The 14,042-nt window shown below is 42.9% G+C and overlaps 1 long non-coding RNA gene across 1 annotated transcript; it reads right to left on the bottom strand.

Annotated features, from left to right (window-relative positions):
• Positions 1 to 12,203: 12,203 nt before the first annotated feature.
• LOC130357638 (uncharacterized) lies at positions 12,204 to 12,970 on the bottom strand. Its single transcript, XR_008889204.1, has 3 exons — positions 12,749 to 12,970; positions 12,457 to 12,572; positions 12,204 to 12,363 (listed from the first exon to the last, which is right to left on the bottom strand). It is a non-coding gene; the product is annotated as an uncharacterized LOC130357638 (long non-coding RNA).
• Between the last annotated feature and the right edge of the window lie 1,072 nt (positions 12,971 to 14,042).

Raw genomic sequence — 14,042 nt, 5'->3', positions numbered from 1 at the left:
TCCTGTTATAGCCCTAAGGCCCTAGTTACTGTGCAATGCCAGCTAAAAGTACACACCTGCTAGTGTTGTAGACAAATACTGTTTTAAGCGTAGTGGAGCACGTTGTACACCACTCATAAGTGCATACTACGAACGTACATCTAAGTGGTGTACCATTTTGTTCCTGTTAAACTCTTAAGGGCCTAGTTACTGTGAAAGGCCAGCCAAAAGTACACACCTGCTGCTGTTCTAGACAAATACTGTTTTAAGCGTTGTGGAGCGTATTGTCCTCCCCTCATATACGCACTAAGTATGTCAGGCAGAGAAATGCCAGGATGTGCACAGAGGCCTAAATTCATCATGTGCAGGCTGAGGTCGCAGCAGATTAGGGGTGAGTGGCAGCAGGAGTCGCAGTGAGAGGCCTGAGCTCTTGGTATCAGCCAGTGGTCGTGTCTCGACCAGCAACCCATCTGCTGTCATTGACTGGTTAATACGGTCATCAACTTCCTCACAAGTGACATCTGACACCCCCAGTCAACAGTCAATGGGTTCCTCAGACACAACCATCAGTTGGCATGGCCAGGGAGCAGTCCCTGTCCTCCAATTGCTTCTGTTCTATGCTGTTCCCTCCCCCATAGAAGTATCCAATGCTTTGGGTTCAGCTCCACTTTTTAGTCAAGACGATCTACTAGAGGACAGTCAGAAGCTACTGCCCAGCCAAGAAGTGGAGGAGACATACCCCACTTCTTTCGCTAGGTGGGCAAGTAGTGATGAGGAGAGTGGTGTTGTAGGTGGTGTTGGGAGCGTTCAGGCTCCTGAAGTACACACTGTTGAGGAGGACATCTGTGATGTGCAGACACAACACGATGATGATGAAGCCGATGGCACTTGGGAGCCGGGTGCAGGAGGGGCTTCATCATCATCAGGAGAAGAGGGTGGCAGGTTGAACCAGCAAGGTGGTAGCATGGTTGGGAGTCAGCATGGTGGCAGCAGTGGGAAGTCTGGAGCCAAACATGCCCGAGGTAGAGCACCTGCTTCGCGGCAGCCTACCTGCCCGGGAGGTAGTGGAACAGGGGACCCTGGAGTCAGCAGCAGTAGCAGTCAATCAGTGCGGACTGTTGGGGGGAAATCAGCTACTCAGTTTTCCATCAAGTATCCGGAGGATGTTAACATGGCACATGCAATTTAGAAAAATATCTTTAATCTTTTCAATTGTGAGGCCCTTTGGTCTCGTCAGGCTGCTGCCACCTCCAGGCTGTGTCATTCTGTCACCATTTGGTCTCCTCTTGCTGCTGCCACCTCCAGGCTTGGTCATTCTGCCACATTTTGGTCTTCTCATGTTGGTGCCACCTCCAGACTGTGTCATTGTGCTGCCATGTGGTCTCCTCATGCTGCTGGCACATTACATAAAAATGTTTACCTTAATCTTCAATCATAAATCTTCAATTTAAATTATAAAATATATCTTTAATCTTTTCAATTGTGAGGCCCTGTGGTCTCCTCTTGCTGCTGCCACCTCCAGGCATGGCCATTCTGCCACTATATGGTCTCTCTATGCTCCTGCCACCTCCAGGCTATGTCATTGTGCTGCCATGTGGTCTCCTCATGCTGCTGGCACATTACATAAAAATTTTAAATTAATAAATAATTTTTATTAATTGTAATACATTTATTTTAATCAATAATTTTAATGAAAATGCCACTCCAACATACCATGTGTGCAGGGCACGGTGGTGCCACGTTGTTCTTCACATTGTTTGCCTTGGCGAACGGAGTCACACAGGTGAGGAACTGCTAAAAGTAATTCATCAAGAAATTAAATCATGGCCTACTCCACGAAAACTGGAAATGGGAACCCTTGTGACCGACAACGGGAAGAACATCTTGTCTGCACTGCTTCAAGGAAGCCTGAGCCAACATGCCCTGCATGGCACGCGTGTTCAATCTGGTTGTCAAGCGGTTCCTGAAATGTTCCCCCCATCTGCAAGACATCCTAACAATGGGAAAAAAAACTTTGCATGCCGTTCTTTTTTTTTTATTATTATTTTTTTATTACCACCACATATTACAAAAAAAAGAATAATACAATATTTTATACAATTTTTTTTTACGCTCCTCCCACCCTCTATCCCCCCTAAAGGAAGAAGAAGAAGAAAAAAAAAAAAAAGAAGAAGAAGAAGGAAAAGGTCAAAAATGTCTTATCGGACCCCGCGGCTCAGCTTTTTAGTTCTCTATATCTCAATTCTATATTCCCTCCTCAATCCCTCCCTCCATTGATGCACACTCGGGCCTGTTACAGATATCCACTGTTTTACTATAATTAATCTGGCATAAAAAAGTGACCTTTGAATTTTTTTTCCCCAATCCCTTTTTATTTCTGTCCCAATATCCCCTCCCAGGATCGCATTTATTGGTGTTAATTTTATTCTAATCTTCCAATTTTTCTCAACTAATTGTATAACTTCTCCCCAAATTATATAATTTCTGGACATGTCCAAAGCATATGCAACAATCCTGCCTCTTCCTGCCCACATTTTGAGCAGGCACTCGAGTACTATACACCTATTTTATACAAAAAGAGAGGTGTATAGTACAGCCTATAAACTATATTAAACTGTATCACCCTATGATTCACATTTAATGGAATAAAATTTATTATTTTGTGTATTTTTCCCCACTGTGCTTCTTCTATCTCACCCAATTCTTTTTGCCATATTTTTCTACTGTGATGATTTCTTTTTAATATAGAAAATTTATTAAGTGCTCTATATATCTTTGACAACTCTTTTTTTCCCATCTCTGTATTCACCATCTTATCAAAAAAAACTACCTTTTACTATTTCTACTTTCTTCCCCTTATCTACCGTATCTTTTACTATACCTCTTAATCTCATATATTCAAACCATGTCCCAACCCCAACTTCTCTACCCTTTTTTTAACTCTTCCCATGTTTTAATCTTCCCTTCCTTATATATCCCCTATTTTATTCACCCCCCATTGTGCTAGTGTTCTAATCTATTTATTTCCTCTACTGTGTTTTTATTATTCCAAATGAGGGCTATATCCAATATCCCAGTTATTCCCACCTCCCTTTTTACCATTTTCCTTGTTCTTTTCAAGGCAGCTATTGTTATACAGTTTTTCCATCCTTTCTCTTCTAATTGCCCTGACTCCAGTAACTGGTAAATATCATCATATGATCCTCTACATCGTTCCATCAAATACTCAATCATATGAGATCTCCTCCAGTCCCTAATAAAGTATAATTGGTCGGCTAAAAAATGCTTTTTCGCGTCCGAAAACGCCATTCCCCCTTCTCTTCTGGGTAGACAAATATTCTATCTTAATCCTCACCCTTCTTTGGCCCCATATCAAAGCATTGAATATTGACAGCATTCTTTAAAAAAAAAATTTTATCACACCAAATGGGTCATGCACTAAATACGTATAATATTTTCGGCAACATAATCGTTTTAATTAATATCATTCTGTCTGCTTTAGAAATTTTGAAATCGCTCCATATTTTAATTTTTCCATGTTCTTTATTAAGGGTTCTAGGTTTAATTTATAATGATCTTCTAATTTACCTGAGATTTGTATACCTAAGTATTTAAAATGCTGGTCTTTTTTTAAACATTTTTATTTCGTTTTCTATGAATATATTATTCTCCCCCAATGGAAGGAGTACTGATTTGGACCAGTTTGTTTCTAACCCTGAAAAACTTCCATATTCCTTGATAATCTCCATCACTCAGATCTGATTGTTTTTCCCAAAAAAAAAGCAGGATATCGTCTGCATATAAGGATATTTTGTCCTCTCTCCCCCTGGCACCAAACCCGCCAATCACCTTCTCCTCTCTGATCTTAATAGCCAAAGGTTCCATGCTCATAGCAAACAGCAAGAGGGAGAGAGGGCATCCCTGTCTGGTGCCTCTTGAGGGCGAAAATTGCTCCGATACTTTACCATTGATTGACACTCTTGCTTTAGGTTCGGAGTATAACAGTCGGATCATGTCTATATATGTTTTCCCAAAGCCGCATTTTTCTAATACTGCCCACAAGAACTCTCACTCCACCCTGTCGAAAGCCTTAGTGGCATCTAAAGACAGGATGGAGTGGGATTCCCTGCCCTGTAATTTTCCCATATCTATATTCGTAAGGACTCTATATATATTGTGTGTCGGGCCATTCTTCCCGGGATAAACCCGCACTGATCCTCCTGAATTAACTCTGTGATATTACTCTGTAATCTAATGGCTAATGCTTTGGCGAAAATCTTGATATCCGTATTTATTAACGATATGGGTCTATACGACCCCATATCCTCTTTATCTTTTCCCTCTTTCAGGATCAATATTATAACCGCTTCCCGCATAGAGTCCGGTAATTTGCCGGTCACCATGTTGGTCTCAATCACTCTATGTAATGCCGGGATCAAAATTCCGCCAAACCTTCTATATACCTCAAAGGGTAGTCCATCTCTTCCAGGTGTTGTATTACCCGTAATCTGATCTAGAGCTTTATTCAATTCTATTCTAGTTAATGGAGCATCTAAGGTTTGTTTTTCCATTTCGGGGAGTCTAGGGAGTTCCATTTGGTCCAAATAATTTAGCGTTTCCTTTCTTTCCTTATTATATTCAGATCTACCATATTTATCGGGGTATACCACGCACGGGCCTATAACACGCACCCTCATTTTACCAAGGATATTTGGGTAAAAAAAGTTTTTTACCCAAATATCCATGGTAAAATGAGGGTGCGTGTGTGCGCGTGTATACCCCGATATACCCCCAGGAAAGGCAGGGGGAGAGAGGCCGTTGCTGCCCGCTTCTCTCCCCCTGCCTTTCCTGGGGTCTAGAGCCCTGCTGCCGGCCCTTCTCTCCCCCTGGCTATCGGCGCCGCTGCCCGTTCTGTCCCCCTGACTATCGGTACCGGCGCCCCATTGCCGGCGCCGATAGCCAGGGGGAGAGAAGCGGCGCCGACAGCCAGGGGGAGAGAAGGGGCAGCGGCACCCATTGCCGGCGCCGCTGCTCCGTTGCCTCCCCCCATCCCCGGTGGCATAATTACCTGGGTCGGGTCCGCGCTGCTGCAGGCCTCCGGTGTGCGTCCCCTGCATCGTTGCTATGCGTAAATGCCCGAACGATAAAAATATATCATTAATTAAACCGCACGGTCAATGGCGTATGCGCAAAAAAAATCCAAAGTCCAAAAAAGTTTATTTTGGTCACTTTTTATACAATTAAAAAATGAATAAAAAGTGATCAAAAAGTCCGATCAAAACAAAAATCATACCAATGAAAACTTGAGATCACGGCGCAAAAAATGAGTCCACATACCGCCCTGTACGTGGAAAAATAAAAAAGTTATAGGGGTCAGAAGATGACATTTTTAAACGTATAAATTTTCCTGCATGTAGTTATGATTTTTTCCAGAAGTGCGACAAAATCAAACCTATATAAGTAGGGTATCATTTTAACCGTATGGACCTACAGAATAATGATAAGGTGTAATTTTTACCGAAATATGCACTGCGTAGATTTTGTCGCACAATGATTTTTTTTTCTGTTTCGCCGTGCATTTTTGGGTAAAATGACTAATGTCACTGCAAAGTAGAATTGGCGACGCAAAAAATAAGCCATAATATGGATTTTTAGGTGGAAAATTGAAAGGGTTATGATTTTTAAAAGGTAAGGAGGAAAAAACGAAAGTGCAAAAACGGAAAAACCCTGAGTCCTTAAGGGGTTAAACAAACAAAAAATCAAAACAAAACACAAAATTACAAAATCACTGTGTCATTAACACCAAAATTACCCTGAGTTCTTAAAGGGTTACCGTATATACTCGAGTATAAGCCGACCCGAATTTAAGCCGAGGCACCTAATTTTACCCCAAAAACCCAGGAAAAGTTATTGACTCAACTATAAGCCTAGGGTGGGAAATATATCATCCCCCCATGTAATCATCCAGACCCCTGTCATCATCCTCCCCTTCATGATCACCGCCTGTCAATCCCTTCATCAGTGGTCTTCAACCTGCGGACCTCCAGATGTTGCAAAACTACAACTCCCAGCATGCCCGGATAGCCATCGGCTGTCCAGGCATGCTGGGAGTTGTAGTTTTGAAACCTCTGGAGGTCCACAGGTTGAAGACCACTGCTACCTTCGTCATCATCCCCCTCCCCTCCTTCATCATCACCGCCTGTCAATCACTTCATCAATGGTCTTCATCCTGCAGACCTCCAGATGTTGCAAAACTACGACTCCCAGCATACCCGGACAGCCATTGGCTGTCCAGGCATGCTGGCAGTTGTTACATAGTTACATAGTTAGTATGGTTGAAAAAAGACATACGTCCATCAAGTCCAACCAGGGGATTGAAGGGAAGGATGTAAGGGGATAAGGGAAAGGGATGTAGTTTTATAATTCTGCATAAGCATTAATGTTATTTTGTTCCAGGAATGTATCTAACCCTGCTTTAAAGCTGTTAATTGTTCCTGCTGTGACCAGTTCCTGAGGTAGACCGTTCCATAAATTCACAGTCCTCACGGTAAAGAAGGCGTGCCGCCCCTTTAGACTAAACCTTTTCTTCTCCAGACGGAGGGAGTGCCCCCTCGTCCTTTGGGGGGGTTTAACCTGGAACAGTTTTTCTCCATATTTTTTGTATGGGCCATTTATATACTTATTTACGTTTATCATATCCCCCCTTAAACGTCTCTTCTCAAGACTAAACAATTGTAACTCCTTTAATCGCTCCTCATAGCTAAGATGTTCCATGCCCCATATTAGTTTAGTCGCGCATCTCTGCACCCTTTCCAACTCCGCAGTGTCCCTTTTATGAACAGGCGACCAAAACTGAACAGCATATTCCAGGTGAGGCCGTACCAATGCTTTATAAAGGGGGAGTATTATGTCCCTGCCCCTCGAGTCCATGCCTCTTTTTATACATGACAATATCCTGCCGGCTTTGGAAGCAGCAGCCTGACATTGCATGCTATTTTGTAGTCTGTGATCTACAAGTACACCCAGATCCTTCTCTACCAGTGACTCTGCCAGTTTAATCCCCCCTAAGACATACGATGCATGCATGTTATTAGTACCCAGATGCATAACTTTACATTTATCCACATTGAACCTCATTTGCCAAGTGGATGCCCAGACACTTAGTCTATCCAAGTCATCTTGTAACTTATGCACATCCTCTATAGACTGTACCGTGCTACAAAGCTTGGTGTCATCTGCAAAGATAGAAACAGAGCTGTTAATACCATCCTCTATATCATTGATAAATAAATTAAACAGCAGCGGGCCCAGTACTGAACCTTGGGGTACACCACTAATAACCGGGGACCAATCAGAGTACGAATCATTTACAACCACTCTCTGGGTACGATCCATGAGCCAGTGTTCAATCCAGTTACAAACTAAAGTTTCCAAGCCCAAGGACCTTAACTTACCTGTCAGATGTCTGTGAGGGACAGTATCAAACGCTTTGGCAAAATCCAGAAACACTATATCCACAGCCATTCCTCTGTCAAGGCTTCTACTCACCTCTTCATAAAAGCAAATTAGATTGGTTTGACAACTTCTATCCTTAGTAAACCCATGCTGGCTATCACTTATAATACTATTATCCCCTATGTATTCCTGTATGTAATCCCTTATAAGTCCTTCAAACAATTTACCCACAATGCACGTTAGACTTACCGGTCTATAATTGCCTGGCGAAGACCTAGAGCCCTTCTTGAAGATTGGTACCACATTAGCCTTGCGCCAGTCCCTTGGCACAATACCAGACACCAGAGAATCTCTAAATATCATGAACAAGGGTACAGATATTACTGAACTTACCTCTCTAAGAACTCTTGGGTGTAGTCCATCCGGCCCTGGAGATTTGCTTACATTTACTTTACTTAACTTACCTTGTACCATCTCTACATTAAGCCAGTTCAATACATTATATGATGTGTTACCAGCACTGACCTGACCAATGTCAGCTCCTTCTTCCATAGTATATACAGAACTAAAGAACCCATTCAGTAGCTCCGCCTTCTCTTGATCGCCCGTGACAACCTCCCCATTATCATTATTAAGGGGTCCTACATGCTCTGTCCTTGGTTTTTTTGTATTTATATATCTAAAAAAATATTTAGGATTAGTTTTGCTTTCTTCGGCCACCTGTCTCTCATTTTGAATTTTTGCTGTTTATATTACATTTTTACAGATTTTATTAAGCTCTTTGTACTGTTTAAATGTTATAGCTGACCCATCAGATTTGTATTTTTTGAAGGCTATTTTTTTGTTGTTTATTGCTCTTTTAACCTCATTTGTCAGCCATGTAGGATTTAGTTTTAATCGTTTATATTTGTTCCCCTTTGGTATATATTTAGCTGTATAGTTATTTAGAGTTGATTTAAAGATGTCCCATTTACCTTCTGCATCAGCATTTGAGAACACCTCCCCCCAGTCTATGTCCTGTAGTGCAGCCCTCAACCCAGGGAAGTTTGCCTTTTTAAAGTTATATGTTTTTGCCTTCCCCGTCTGTCTTTGTTTTCTACATTTTAAGTCAAAAGTAACTATATTGTGGTCGCTATTACCAAGGTTTTCCCGCACAGTTACATTACCAACCAGCTCTGCGTTGTTGGAAATGATCAGATCCAACAAGGTATCACTTCTTGTTGGGTCCTCCACAAACTGGCCCATAAAATTATCCTGCAATAAATTTAGGAATTTTCTCCCCTTTGTAGTTTTAGCCAACCCCCGGCCCCAGTCTATATCTGGATAGTTAAAATCTCCCATTATTACCACTGTACCTGCCCGGGCGGCCCTCTCTATTTGTTTATACAGCCGACCTTCTATCTCTTCAGTGATATTAGGGGGTCTGTAGATTACACCAAATACTATTTTTTCAGTATTTCCCTCCTTTTGTAATTCTACCCACAGTGATTCCACCTCCTCAGAATCATCACACACTATGGCATCGTTCACACTGACTTTCATACCACTTCTTACATACAGACAGACTCCACCACCTTTTCTGTTCATTCTATCCTTGCGAAACAATGTAAACCCCTGCAGATTAACAGCCCAGTCATGCGAGGAGTCCAGCCATGTCTCAGTGACCCCAACTATATCAATATGTTCCTCCAGTATCAAGGCCTCAAGCTCCCCCATTTTATTTGCTAGGCTTCTGGCATTTGTGAACATACACTTTACATTTCCATTAAGTTTTACAGATATAGTCTCACTAATGGGATTTTCAGAGTTATTGGGGTTAATGTCATTTTTTGAGTTATAAGGGCTAATTGTACTATTTAAGTTATTGGGGCTAATGGGATTTTTTGAGTTATTGGGTCTAACGTTATTATTTAAGTTATTGGGGCTAATGGGATTTTTTGCGTTATTGCGTCTAACGTTGTTATTTAAGTTATTGGGGCTAACGGTATTTTTTGAGTCAATGGGGCTTATTGTAGTTATTGAGTTATTGGGGCTAATGGAATTTTTTGAATTATTGGGATTACAATTTTTCGGGCTACATTTATTTTTACAGCTGGTTTGTAACGCATGAATCTCCTTATCCACTGTTCTTAACCTCCCCCCACAGGACTCCTCTCCACCCGCCATTATGTCCTGACCCCTCTCTAACCTATCCATCCCACTGTCTGCTTTCTTTGCTTTATTATCCTCCCCCCACTCACCTAGTTTAAATACTCAGCCACCCCTTCCAGGATTCTCTCCCCCAGCACAGCAGACCCCCTTCCATTCAGGTGCAAATTATCCGTAGAATAGAGTTTGTACCCCAATGAAAAGTCAGCCCAGTGCTCTAAAAACCCAAACCCTTCCCCCTCACACCACAACTTAAGCCATGCATTTAACTCCCTAAGCTCCCGCTGTCTTTCCTGCGATGCGCATGGCACAGGAAGTATTCCAGAGAACACAACCTTAGAGGTCCTTCCCTTCAGCTTGGCACCTAGTTCCTTGTAATTATTCTTCAAGGACCTCCACCTACCATGTATTCTGTCGTTGGTCCCCACATGGACCACGACAGCTGGGTCATCCCCAGCCCCCCCTAGTAATTTGTCCACCCTTTCCACCACATGCCGAACCCTGGCACCAGGGAGACAGCAAACCATTCGGTTGAGGTGGTCTTGACGACAAATTATTCTATCCATCTTCCTGATTATAGAGTCCCCTACCACAACTAACTGTCTTGGCCTACCTGCGTTACCATCCCCCACACTACTAGTTGAGCTGTTCCCCCGGCTGTTAGGGAGACCAGTATCCACTAGGGTTGCCATCTCTGATACTGAGGCCCTTGCATCATCGCCCAACTTGGCAATTTTACTTGGGAGATCAGAAGCAGAAGTGACCTTCCTTTTCATTGCCCCCTTTCCAGTCCCTCTAACTACATTAACCCAGCTCCCTACTTGGGCCTCCTGGCTAGTTTCTCCAACCTCCATTTCTACCCCACTAACTGCTTGCTCTGTAAGATTGTCAATCGCCCTCAATGTTGCATTTTGCTCCTCTAGATCTCTAATACGAGCTTCCAGGTGGGCAACATGCTCACATTTGTCACAGCGGTATTCACCCCGAAGCTGCTGCTCCAGAGATGTATACATGTGGCACAATGTGCACTGAAGAAAACCTCCAATCCTGCTGTCCATATCCTTGGTGACAAACAGCTGTTATTAACTATTAAGAAAAACTACTTTTATCAAGGGAGTGTAATACGTACAGTTACAGTGGGTCCTGCTTACAACTCCTGCTTTCTAAACTTCTGCTTATAAAACTTCTCAAATGTAACACTTAATAATACAACACTTTAGAATACAGACCCAGCTTCAGCTAGACTCAGTCAGAGTTTTGAAACCTCTGGAGGTCGACAGGTTGAAGACCACTGTGGCCTTCATCATCTTCTATCCCCCCCCCCCCTTTTTGTTTTGCACTCACCTCCCCTCGGCGGGAAGTTAGGGTGAGCTGGTCCGGGCCAACTATGCTGCAGGGACCGTCCGGTGGGGATGGTTAGTCGTTGCGGGCTGTCTTCTCAGTGCTTCGGGCCCTGACTAGTGACGTTGCCTTGACGACGACGCACAGGGACGTTACGCATGAACGTCCCTGTGCGGCATCATCAAGGCAACGTCACTACTCCGGGGCCAGGCCCGAAGAGCGGAGAAGAGGCCCCCCCAGTGAAAATGGACAGCCCACAACGACTAACCATCCCCACCGGACGGTCCCTGCTGCATAAATGGCCCGGACCAGCTCACCCTATCTTCCCGCCGAGGGGAGGTGAGTACAATACAAAAGGGGGGGCGGGGTCTGGATGATGACAAAGGCCGCAGTGGTCTTCGACCTGCGGACCTCCAGAGGTTTCAAAACTACAACACCGGTGGCTGTTCGGGCTTGCTGGGAGTTGTAGTTTTGCAACATCTGGAGGTCTGCAGGTTGAAGACCACTCATGAAGGCATTGACAGGCGGAGAGTTCACTCGAGTATAAGCCGAGGGGGGGCGTTTTCAGAGCGAAAAATCGTGCTGAAGAACTCGGCTTATACTTGAGTATATACGGTAAGCAAGCACTAATCTGCTGGATCAGCACTCATAAGATGCTTCATATGTAAAATGACCCTTATGGGCACAACTTAATGCACTTGCAGAAGGGAACAGTGAGCTGCTCTGATGGAAATCTAGTGATATATAACATATTGACTGCTGTGTACATACCACAGAATGTGGCAGTATTGCTTACTGTATGGTTGTAGTTGACCTTATGACGCTTCGTGTCATCACCACTTTATGAAAGTTGACCATTATATTTACTTAGCCCAGATCAGCTCTCAGTGTGACAAATGTCACAGTAGAAGGGCTGTTTTTTTCCTGTATACCGCAGTGCTATATACTTCTAAACACATACAGTAACAGTATGTTGCACAGTAGGATCTCTATGACCCAGACTTTAATTAAAGCTTATGTATAATTTAGAGAGAATTATCCATAGCAAATAAGTAATATACTGTAGTGGCCACAAGATATCCATTTACAGAATGTTTGGGACCAATACACTGAAACCTTACACTACATACTGGCTGTTCTGGTAACCAGATGTTTGAGAAACACTAAAATAAAAAAAATAAAAAAATAAAAATAAATATGAAAAGAATACTTTTGTACATATTTTATTGGTTTCCTTATTCTATACATAACAGTAGTATAAGCTACTTAGTTACATGCTATCCATTGAGTATTTACCCTATTTTGCCACTCTGTAAAAGTCATGTGATCCTGTATGTTGCCTGGATCGGTGACATTTCATACTCACATCAGCTGTCACACCACTCAGAATACAAAATGTCACTGATCAAGTGACAAATCCTCCTGTGAATAAAACAGCGCCTGAAGGAAAGAAACATCAAAGATGATTTTTTGATTATGAATCAGAATGTTTAGTCTGAATTAGAGTCTTTACACAGATAGACGCCAACCTACCTTCTCCCCCAGATATCAAGGCAGCAGACAGACACCAGATTGATGACGGTGAAACCAGCAGAATGTACCAGTAAACATCTAATGACTGTGATATCACAAGTGGATCATAAACTAAACTGCAAGATAGACCAATGTCCATATATTAGTTTAATGCAGTCGAATAAAGATATGCAGTCTTCTTTACAGAATTATTTTTATTCATATTAGACATAATCGCATATTAGACATAATCGCAGACTTGGTAAACTTTTATTTACACCAGAACATGCAGAACTATAAAGGGGAAACTCACATATGGCAGATCTGATGGAGAAATGTCTGCAACTATCACCTTCATCTTTCTGTGCATGTAGAAAGAGATCTCATTAATATTTATATGATGTGAATGAACAGTTTAACTAAAGCGTGATAAAGTATTATAAAGGTCCTGTGTGGAAAGAAACTATTGTTGCCTGTTTGTATTTTATCCTGGAGTTACAAATTAACAAAAGATTCTGTACTGCTATTTCGGCTGCTGGATCCTTCTCTTTTTGGATACTTCACGGCTAAGTCCACATTATCCTATGCAACCGTATCAAAGCAGTGGAAGGTGAGATAATAGTCAGCATAATAACTTCTTGGTTTTAACCTCTTAAAGGGGTACTCCGGTGGAAAACTGGTGCCAGAAAGTTAAACAGATTTGTAAATTACTTCAATTAAAAAAAATCTTAATCCTTCCAGTACTTTTTAGCCGCTGAATACTACACAGGAAATTCTTTTCTTTTTGGAACACAGTGCTCTCTGCTGTCATCACGAGCACAGTGCTCTCTGCTAACATCTCTGTACATTTTAGGAACTGTCCAGTGCAGCATATGTTTGCTATGGGGATTTTCTCCTACTCTGGATAGTTCTTAAAAGGACAGAGATGTCAGCAGAGAGCACTGTGCTTGTGAAGTCAGCAGAGAGCTCTGTGTTCTAAAAAGAAAAGAATTTCCTCTGTAGTATTCAGCAGCTAATAAGTACTGGAAGGAATAAGATTTTTTAATAGAAGTAATTTACAAATCTGAAAAACAAATTATATGTGCAGCTCACAACAAAGAATACGAGGTATATGTGGTTAACAGGCCGTGGTTAACATACGATGGTAATCCGTTCCAAACAGACCATTGTTTGTTGAAACCATCGCATGTTGAGTGATCCGTGCAATGTAAAGTATAGGACAGTGGTCTACAACCTGCGGACCTCCAGATGTTGCAAAACTACAACACCCAGCATGCCCGGACAGCCGTTGGCTGTCCGGGCCTGCTGGGTGTTGTAGTTTTGCAATATCTGGAGGTCCGCAGGTTGTAGACCACTGTTAGAGGAAGTTGTACTCACCTGTCCCTGCTGCTCCGGACCGTCACCTCTCATCACTGTTGCCCTGGATGTCGCCATCCATCGCTGTCGCCGTGTCCCCGAGGTGTCCCCGACGCTCCGGCAAGGCCTCTGCTTCCCCGGCATCCACGCTCTCCATCGCCGCCATCACGTCGCTACGCACGCCGTCAAGTCATCCAATAGGAGCGGCGTGCGTAGCAACGTGATGGCGGCGATGGAGAGCGTGGATGCCG

Source organism: Hyla sarda, chromosome 2, assembly GCF_029499605.1.
Source record: "Hyla sarda isolate aHylSar1 chromosome 2, aHylSar1.hap1, whole genome shotgun sequence".
NCBI classification, from domain to species: Eukaryota; Metazoa; Chordata; class Amphibia; order Anura; family Hylidae; genus Hyla; species Hyla sarda.
Note: the sequence above shows the minus strand (reverse complement) of the source record. Positions and strands in the feature narration are given on the sequence as shown.